Source organism: Ostrinia nubilalis, chromosome 3 (assembly GCF_963855985.1).
Source record: "Ostrinia nubilalis chromosome 3, ilOstNubi1.1, whole genome shotgun sequence".
In the NCBI taxonomy this organism is placed as follows: domain Eukaryota; kingdom Metazoa; phylum Arthropoda; class Insecta; order Lepidoptera; family Crambidae; genus Ostrinia; species Ostrinia nubilalis.
In genome coordinates, this window is record NC_087090.1 from 16105859 (window position 1) to 16115910 (window position 10052).

Sequence of the window (10052 nt, forward strand, 5' to 3'; positions counted from 1 at the left end):
AAATACTTCAAATTTGGGGCTTGACCCATTTATCGCAAAATTACAAGGATTTAAGTTTTTAATTTTTAGTTTTTACCTCTTCCTTCAAAAACAAGTGAAAGCGTGGGTAGCTTAACATTAATAAGCAAATATTTTATATCATGGGATAGCCAATAAAATTATCTATTAGCAAAACTAGAAAACAGTTACAAGTTTCATACATTTTAAGGGAGTAAGAATGGATTTAATTAGAAAAAAACATGACTTTTTCACTTCTTTTTCAGTTATTTTCCAACACAAGAAAAACCGGGTCGTTAAGGTATGTATTATTGTATCCAGTAGCATTAAGTAGGTAGGTACGTATAGCGACGTTGGAACTTGATATAGAAGTTAGCTGTTTTATATTTTTTTTCACAGCAGAAATCTTTATCTTTGATCTTAATATCTGATCGTACGTATTGTCTTTTAAAATATTACATTTGCCTAAATAAAAATAACCGACCTGCTGCTTATGTAAATTATAATTATTTATAACCCTACTTACAATGCATAACAATCAAACCCTACTTAACAATGCATAACAATCATAAGATAGTTTGGCGTATAAGTAGGTAGGTAGGTACTATCTAGGCCGAAGGTGGAAGCGATCGACCCGGAAATATTCTCAACCATCTCAACTATCATAATATGTATTTAGAACAGTCCCTCCTTACCAATGATATTATAGATAATACCATTGCTCCTTACCATCAATGCAATCGAGCAGACAAAGGACATTGATAAAAATCGCCCTAAGATTTTCAAAGACTTAGTATGTACCATAATTTTATGTATATTTTATTTATTTACTTGCAAGTGTCCAAACCTATCGGACAAGTTGCAGTTCGAAAAAATATTTTAAAAGTATTTAAACGAAATCAAAGTGACCGACATATTGACAGAGCAGAGACAGAGATGCGCTTTTTTAATTCGATTTAAGTAAATAATGGTATGATCGATTAGACTAGAGTCTAATCATTAGACCTTTAGACGGGCGCAGATCCGCCGCGCCCGCAGCGCTTCAGTGGATTATTGCATTTTATGTATATTTAATCACATTTATTTACCTACATTTACATATTTACTCTTTTCTTTAAGTGTAGACACTGTTTATGTATAAGTCCACTATTGCATGCCGTGGCAACCTATAATTAAGGCAGCACTTAGATTAAGTTAAATACGTTGTAAATATTGATTGTCTTCCAGTGTATGTCTTGTTGGTTGTCCTATTAAATAAATAAAATAAATATTTATAGCAACACAATGTTTAAAAATATTTTTTTTCAAAAATTATCAATTTAATCGATTATGTCTATTCTAAATGGACATCCCTATTTGTTAGTCAAATTGTCATTCACTCGCATCACCTTTTCTCTCTCACTCACTCTTGCTGTGTTGCTGTCTTGCTTGATCGTTCTTTGTGATTCGTTTGTGTTTTAGCTTTTATTTTCGGAACTTTATTAACTACAAACTTGGCTATTCAAACGGACTCTGATTGATTGCAATAACGACATACTCAGCCTGGGATTTACTGTTTTTGTGTGGCTCGGCCAAGGCTCGGCTGGTGGTTCTATGGTGTTAGAAAATGAGCAACTTAATTATACACAACAATGGGCAGCACCTCGATCGGTAAGTACCCTTAGATTAATAAAACCTAGATGGATAGTCTTCATACAAACGCTTCGTCAAGAGTGAGGCAAAAATCTTATGTCATTAGTGTCAATTTTGTTGGGGAGTGTAGACAGTGAAGGCGATTTTCCCGAAAGTAGGGAAATTTTTAATACGTTTTTAATTATTTTATAACTAACAAAAACAAAACGCATCATGTACTTACTTATTTATTGAATTCAAAGTACCTACCTAATTACAATAAGATAAATCGACTGAAAAGTCTCGATTTCATAAAAAAGGAAGTGTATTTGTACTGCGAACAATTGGGAAATAAATTTTCTTGTTACTGGTATCATTCCCGTATTTAATTTTTGAAAGTCAAATTCAAGCAAAATACGCGTCGAATCGTAGTACTTACTTATGAAATGTAACACTGGTCACTTTCTTTAGTTTTTCTGATGTATTTAGACACCCTTTCACAGCACAAACCGTCTTAATTAATTAAAAGTCGTCGGACGTGTTTACCAATTTTTCACTTTGACAGTTCATGTGACGTTTACGAGTAAGCCATTCTGGCTTACTAAAATCTGCCTCACCTTTCGTGCACTGACTATCTATCTATCTAGGTTTTATTAATCTAAGTAAGTACCTACATTTTGCTCTGCAAGCAATCTTATGAATAAGTACTAGCCTTGCCAAACTTCTGAATTGCCATTCTCATGGCGGGTTGTCTTGAAATGAATGTTCCGCTATTATCTGTGGTTCAACCCTGGACAGTGTGGACAGCCAGGCCCGATTCGATTGTAAGAAACTAGTCGATGGTACAGCGCAATGGAGGCATGAGCGAAACAACAATTATGTTGACAATCCAGCTGGTTTTGGTGTAAATCTAAGGAATTATTTACTTTGACACTATCTCCCTGCTCTCAATGAAAGCTTGTTTTGTTTTGTTTTTTGGAACTAAGACTACTAGAATATTATTTTTTGTAACTAAGTTTGTAACACGTCATAATTAATTATTATAACAACAATGCTTATTTACTAAAGCTGTTTAACCCTACCCTCTGACCCAAAATTCTACTAACAGCACATAATATTGAATTATCATTTTTTTTTATGGTTTGCGGCTCAATTTATTCAACGCACAGGAGTATGTGTGGCATGGCATGCAATGAATCTATTTATTTTTACAGGTTACAGCTCATGATCTTATATGCACAACATGTTGGACCCAAGCCCAAGATACAACTCAAATGCATCTACTTCAAATCTTAGCAGAAAATGTGTGCTTTGCAGTAGAACACTAGAGCCTAGAACACGTTCACATCAGCTCATGTCCCTGAGAACTAACACTCAACATCATATTAACATCAGGAACATAATTGTGGAACGACTAACTCCATTAGAGGTAATGCACGCTAAAGTCCTTATTTAATAAAATGTTATTGGCTATACAATCAGTCTAATTCTTGTAAAGTTATTGGTTTCTGTAAATTAATACTAAAATAAAATAATTTAAGTGCGGGACATTAAAAAACTGATAATTTTTTTAAACTTATTTCTAATTATTATTATTTTTAAACAGGTTACTGCAAATGACTACATCTGTGGGGCTTGTCACTCATTATTGCAAAGAGATACCACACCTACTTCACAAGACTCTCCAGATATGCCAACCGGTGCCCCGGTAGGTCACCAACAAGTTTGTGTTGGATGTGGTTGTTCATTATTGCGAACTTGAAGTCATTGTTTGGATACAGAGAATAATCAAGATATATTAAACATTGTTCGAAATTGGATTCAACCCAGAGAGGTAAGAGCCCTGCCAGTTTTATAATACATAAAAATAATTATGCCGGTTTATTATAATAATAAAAAAGGTTTTTTCCGAATCAGCCTTCCCATCCTTCAACTCCTTCCATTGCTTTCAATCTGCCACTACTCTCATCCATACAGGTTATACAGGGTGGAAACGATAAGTGATCTCACTCGATTATTTCTAAACTACACAAGATATCGAAAAACTGGTTACTCATCCTGAAAGTGCTTCACGAGCTCTTTCTAACGGTATCAGTAAATAGTTACAGAATTAACTGGATCTATCCGAAAATTCAATGTTTTCAGCCTCCATACTAAATGTATGCCAGCCACACAATATTAAAAGTGTTATAGATCACTTATCGTTTCCACCCTGTATAATACAAATAGACTTATATTATTAAAATATTGCAATATTATTACTTACATAATATTAAACATAATTTTTACTATTATAAAGCCAGTTAAAAATTCCCTGAGCCAAATAAACTCAGTAAAGTTTTATTTATACTTCCTGCATAACAACAGACTACTCTTATAAACTATGTACCACTATTCTCACTCTCAATCCTCGTTCCTCATTCATCCCTTTCGTTTCCTCCATAGACCAATCATTCCTCATCATTCAGCGTTCAAATCATAAATTATCTTTCATCACTCATCTTACTATTCCGTTACACACAAAAGTCGTTAATCCTATATAAATATTGCTCTTCTTATTGTTGAACTGTGAATCTGATGTTTTATTTTATTTTCAGATTCGTCCTTCAGATCTTCTTTGCCATAGATACTATCAGAGAGCACGAATTACTACAGTTGGTGCTTATTTAATGAAGCTGAGGACCGGTGATTCAGATGACAGAATAGCTACATTACTTGGCATTTCAAGGAGTACTCTTACAAAATATGTAATGAAAGCACGCAGTATGATGGAGGAACATTTCGTACCAGCACATTTAGGGTTACAACATATTAGTAGAGAGGAAGTAGCCCAAAGAAACCTTTATGTTCCAGTCTCTTTTCGGGAAGCCAGGAAACGATTTACCACAAAGAAAGGCTATTGTCATCATGGATGGTACATACATACATTTATGTGCAAAAAAGTAGCAATTATGCATACCAAAAAAAAAACTTATTCCCTATACAAATATCGGAATCTCGTTAAACCATTTATGGTACTTTGTTGTGATGGCGACATCATTGATGTATTGGGCCCATATTTAATAGAAAATGTAGAACATGACCATTAATAAATAATAAGTACCTACATACGTATTTTCATTTATACCTACATAACTGCCTACTTACCCTTGGGTCGGAATAAAGATATTTTTGGATTTAAATGTAAGTAAAATATATTAACTTCTTTTTAAAAAATGTTTGGCTTTTCCGTAGGCATTCCTATTTTTCCAATACGCAAAGTTCTATTTGCTGCTATTCTTACGGTTTGACAAAGGGGTTCTTTATCGATCTACGATTTAAAGTGTAATTAAGACGTCTCTCCTACATATCTATACCTACTTATAATAAATCTGTAGAGAGGTCAATTCTGTACATGAAATATAATTTTCAAAATAACTATCAGGGGGTGATACTGATGCCAAAAATGCAATCAGTAAAATTTTTGTCTGTCTGTCTGTCCGTCTGTATGTTCCTTATAGAAACAAAAACTACTCGACGGATTTTAACGAAACTTGGTACAATTATTCTTCATACTCCTGGGCAGGTTATATGTAGTATACTTAGGAATTCTCACGGGAACAGGAATTAGCGGGAAAATCCTTTTGTATGAAAAATCTAAACCGCTTAAGTTAGACGCTTTAAATTTCGCACGTAGGTACTTTAGTAAACTAATTCCCACGGGAACGGGAATTCGCATTATTATACATATAATTCTTGACAATAAATAGTTTTATTAGCAACTAGCGGCCGCCCGCGACTTCGTACGCGTGGATCCCGTTTTACCCCCTTCATCTATCTTACGCGGTTTAGATTTTTTCGTTCAAATGTTTTTTCCCGTTCACGTGGGAATTTTGCAATGTCCTGTTGTAACTAAGCTTTAAGTTTATTAAGATACCTACATGTCAAATTTCAAGCGTCTAACTAAAGCGGTTTAGATTTTTCATACAAAGGGATTTTCCCACGAATTCCAGTTCCCGTGGGAATTAGTTTACTAAAGTACCTACGTGCGAAATTTAAAGCGTCTAACTTAAGCGGTTTAGATTTTTCATACAAAAGGATTTTCCCGCTAATTCCTGTTCCCGTGGGAATTCCTAAGTATACTATAACCTGCCCAGGAGTATGAAGAATAATTGTACCAAGTTTCGTTAAAATCCGTCGAGTAGTTTTTGTTTCTATAAGGAACATACAGACAGACAGACAGACAAAAATTTTACTGATTGCATTTTTGGCATCAGTATCACCCCCTGATAGTTATTTTGAAAATATATTTCATGTACAGAGTTGACCTCTCTACAGATTTATTATAAGTACCTATAGAAGATAGAAAATGGAAATGTACTTCTGTTATGCTAATAACCTCAAAATCTGAAGCATTTTTCCTATTGTAACGAATCTCCCGCTTATCCGTGCTTTAAGTATCTACACTAATATTATAAAGAGGAAAACTTTGTTTGTTTGGTTGTAATGAATAGACTCAAAAACTATTGGACCGTTTTTATTAAATTCTTTCACCATTCGAAAGCTACATTATCCACGAGTAACAGGCTAAATTTTATTTTGGAAAATAATAGGGTTCCGTAAAATATGTAGGTACCTAATGTAGGCCACGCGCGCGAAGCCGCGAGCGAAAAGCTAGTGGAGTATAAGGTGACAATCGTTAAGTAATTTCACATATAAAAATCATTATTTCATTGCTTGGGGGTCTTGGGGCGAACGATGTATGGACGCAGAACAATATCCTTTATTTTCAAATTTAAGCAAAAAGCATTCTGTGGTTATAAAATACCTATGCTTATTTGCACCTAGTTTATCAATCACCATGTTAATTCCATGCTTTCTATCCAGTCGACTGCTCTAACGACAAGGGTGGGCAGTCGTTGAGATGACAGCGCGAAAATCGTCGGCATCCACTAATTATGACCCTTATGTACCACTATATTGACAAAGTTCTCCGTCTTCGTACGCGATATTGGAAATTTGGCATCTACCATCGGCTGATCTGACATTAGGCGTAGTCTGGCTTTGATATTCAATTTTCAACTGTATTACCTTGACAATCAGTTCAAAATTGATTACTAGAAAATTATTTGACAGACGATTTCTACTCTCGACAAATGCATTTGAATTAGCCCACTGAATTCTTAGTATCCTGCTGAGATTGTGTATTATCATAAGCAGCTTTTGCGATGATGATTTTCCTCTAAAGCAAATAATTCGATTATTTCTCAGAAAGGTATTTTAAACGTAGCTAATTGTACGAATGATTATCAGATGGTACTTAAGACGAAACATATTTTAACAAAAATTATTTGTTTAAGATTTTATTTTCTATAAACATCGCATAAAATACATAATAGTCTTTTCATATCTATTTTTAAAGGGGGAAAATTAAGCTCTTCTTAGGATACAAAATGCAAAAGGTTGAGTTACGAAATACCATTCATTTACCATTAAAGTTTAACTTCATTTAGGATAGGTATTTAAAACTTAATGAAGTGATTAAGTAAGTAAAAACAAGCATGTAAAAAGATGTGAAAAATGTAGAGATTGTACTATCTGAAAGTTTGTTTTTTGTTCAGTAATATTTTGATTACTCTTGCTGAACTCTTTTAATTAGTATTTTTATGGCTAAGTAATATAACACAGCATAATAAATCATTTGGGTGGTCGGTGGCACTTATACTTCAGGTATTTTGCCAAGGTATTGTAACATACGTAAATAGATTTTTCAGTTACATGACGAAATTTAAATACATATCTATTTTTCAACTTCGTTAGAATTTACGTAAATCCATTCTAATTGTACTTAACGGTCAAATAAGATAAGTAGCATTTACTAACTATACTAACTTAACAAGAAAAATTAAAGCACTGAGTCAGCATTGACTTCAAGTAGTACCCAACTGCATGAAAAAGTACGTACAATTTCGTAACCTTGCATCATAGCCCTTCAATGACACAACACGCTTGCTGCGTTTACTACAAACATCAGGGAGGGCGCCACCTCCAACCGAATACGCCAAAAATATCCGTTTCCCTTGGTTACAATATTAGTTCCATTTTTCGCCGCGCCCAATGCGGTCAGTGCGGCCACACATCAGTGGGCGCGCCCGCGTGCACGCGTCGGCTGCGTGATTCTGACGTCAGCGCGCGTCACTATGCGTCAAAACAACGCGGAAAGCACACAATCTTCGACCTTATTACGAACCAATAAGGACATCCGATAGGCGCATTGTGCAATCCCCTCCGTAGTTTTCCGTTCACTATGATGCGCGGCCGCTGGTCGAGATTCAAGTTGCTTACACGTCATTTTACGATAGAGGTTTGGCAAATACTTGCACTTGCAGTTTTGCATTCCACGACTAAATTAAAATTAGTAAAAGAGGTAGCAGCTAGTCTCTTCATTGATATTGCAAGCCGGGCTGTGAGTGCCACGCACCGCTCACGACCTTCGGCGTTGGGTAACATAAAAGAAGAAAAGAACTCGGATAGTTTTGGCCGATGACCGCGATTCGATTGCTTAACTGTCGGATAGCGAAATTCCGAGTCAAATTAAACCATAGATTGAACTATCAAAGAGATAAGTATAGGTTTAAAAGATATTTCGTCAGTTTCCAATATGAATTCCAGACAAACAGAAACTTACTTATTAACTTCTAAATTATGTTTTTCTTTCGCGCCAAAATAAATCGGGGCGTGGCAATGACGTCATCGAGACAAAAAATGATTACTTTATTTCAAAATCTCCTTCGTAAAAATGCTATGTATTAAATGAGCAGTTCAAAAACCACGCAGCTAAGGAATACTTAGATAAATATGTACAACAGCGAACATTACGTTATCAGTATGAGCGAGCCAATATAAGGCGCCCGCGCACTGGATCCACGCCCAGTGCGGATTGCACGGGCAGACTATCAACAACAAAAAAAAACTTAAAATAATAATAGTAAAGTAACATATTATATTTTTACTACAATGTATTAAAGTACTTGTAGTATACGAAATAACTGAGTATCTTTCAATGACGAAACCTTATCCAATTCATTGATCGATATTTTTAATGTTAATACATGCCAATGATCTGATTCTGATTAATTAAAGCATATTACTGATAAGAATGTAAATAAACTAATTAAATAACATTTGTCAAGAATGTAATTAAGAAAATATTACAAATTGAAATGTATCTAAAAGTCGTGAACTTCCGACTGTATTAATTGTTTATTTATTAACTTTAATAGTAAATAAGATGTGTTAATGAAATTATCTAATTAGGAAAAGCAATTAATGAGAGGATCATTCAAACAGTTGTAAAGCTTATTTACTACTACATAAGCAGGAAATAAATAAATTAATAATTACCTTTGATAAAAACAATCCGTGATAACAAATAATATTATTGTTTAAATGTAGGTCATGATTTACAATGGTAATCGTTTATCTGAATACAAGCATTTCCTTCGGCTTCACCCACGTGGAGTATCATAACAAATACATACGTGTGTCGATCTGAATGAAGTGCCTTTCAAATGGTGAAAGAATTATTCAAATACCTATATCCAGTAGTCAAATGTCAGAGCCTTATACAAGAAAAAAAAAACTTAATGAATGATCATCAGGTAAAGTTTTTCAAATATTTTTATTCCATGTCGTGACCATTTTTGGTAGGTACACCATGACATATGAGAAAAAGCTCTAAAAAGCTTTGAAATCCACTTTTATTACATAGTGGGAGGCATTGATAATCATGTATCATCATGTAATGTATCATGGTAGGCTTTAAGTATTGCCAAGTAGGTAATTTAGCTGTACTAATTAAGCTAAAATAAATAATTTTTGGTTGCAGTTCATAAAGTAATAAGAGCTTTAGCATAAATCTAAATATGATGTGAACACTTGCCTTGATTCGTATAGTTAAAGAATTTTCTAATCCATAATTTAACGTCAAAATAACTGTTTGGTAGCATTCCAAACACACATTTATTTAAAGACATCTTTATAGACTATCATTCATTATTTAACAGTTCCACAAGGTTCCACCTTGTACATTAAAACTGTTTACAGTACAAGCCCAGTGCTAAACTAAGAATATCGCTTCTTGCGTAAGATCCCTGGAAAAATAATGTAAACAAGGCTTGTTATACATGTGTGTAATATACATTATAGGTACAGTCACGGAATGAAAAGGTTTCAGTTTTCAAATTGATTCCTTCAACGAATCGCGAGCACATATTACCTTTTGAAACTATGTTACAGAATAATCTCGAGTTAGAGAAAATAATCTTTAACTGTTCGTCAGTAAAGTTCAAAATTATTCAGATCAAAGTTGTTTGACGATTTATCTTGTCAAGAAGATTATTATGATTGATAAACTAAAACCTTCTTGTTGGTTCAACCTGCCATTATTATTTCTTATAAAATAA

At 34.0% G+C, this 10052-nt stretch overlaps 1 long non-coding RNA gene across 2 annotated transcripts; it reads left to right on the plus strand.

The window, feature by feature from the left end:
* The first annotated feature begins 1391 nt into the window (after positions 1-1391).
* On the plus strand, positions 1392-4706 carry LOC135088063 (uncharacterized). Of its 2 annotated transcripts, XR_010260951.1 has the most exons (4): positions 1392-1647; positions 2823-3037; positions 3215-3442; positions 4206-4706. It is a non-coding gene; the product is annotated as an uncharacterized LOC135088063 (long non-coding RNA). The 2 variants fall into 2 exon arrangements; XR_010260950.1 differs by lacking the exon at positions 1392-1647 and having other exon boundaries at positions 2375-3037.
* Positions 4707-10052: the final 5346 nt, after the last annotated feature.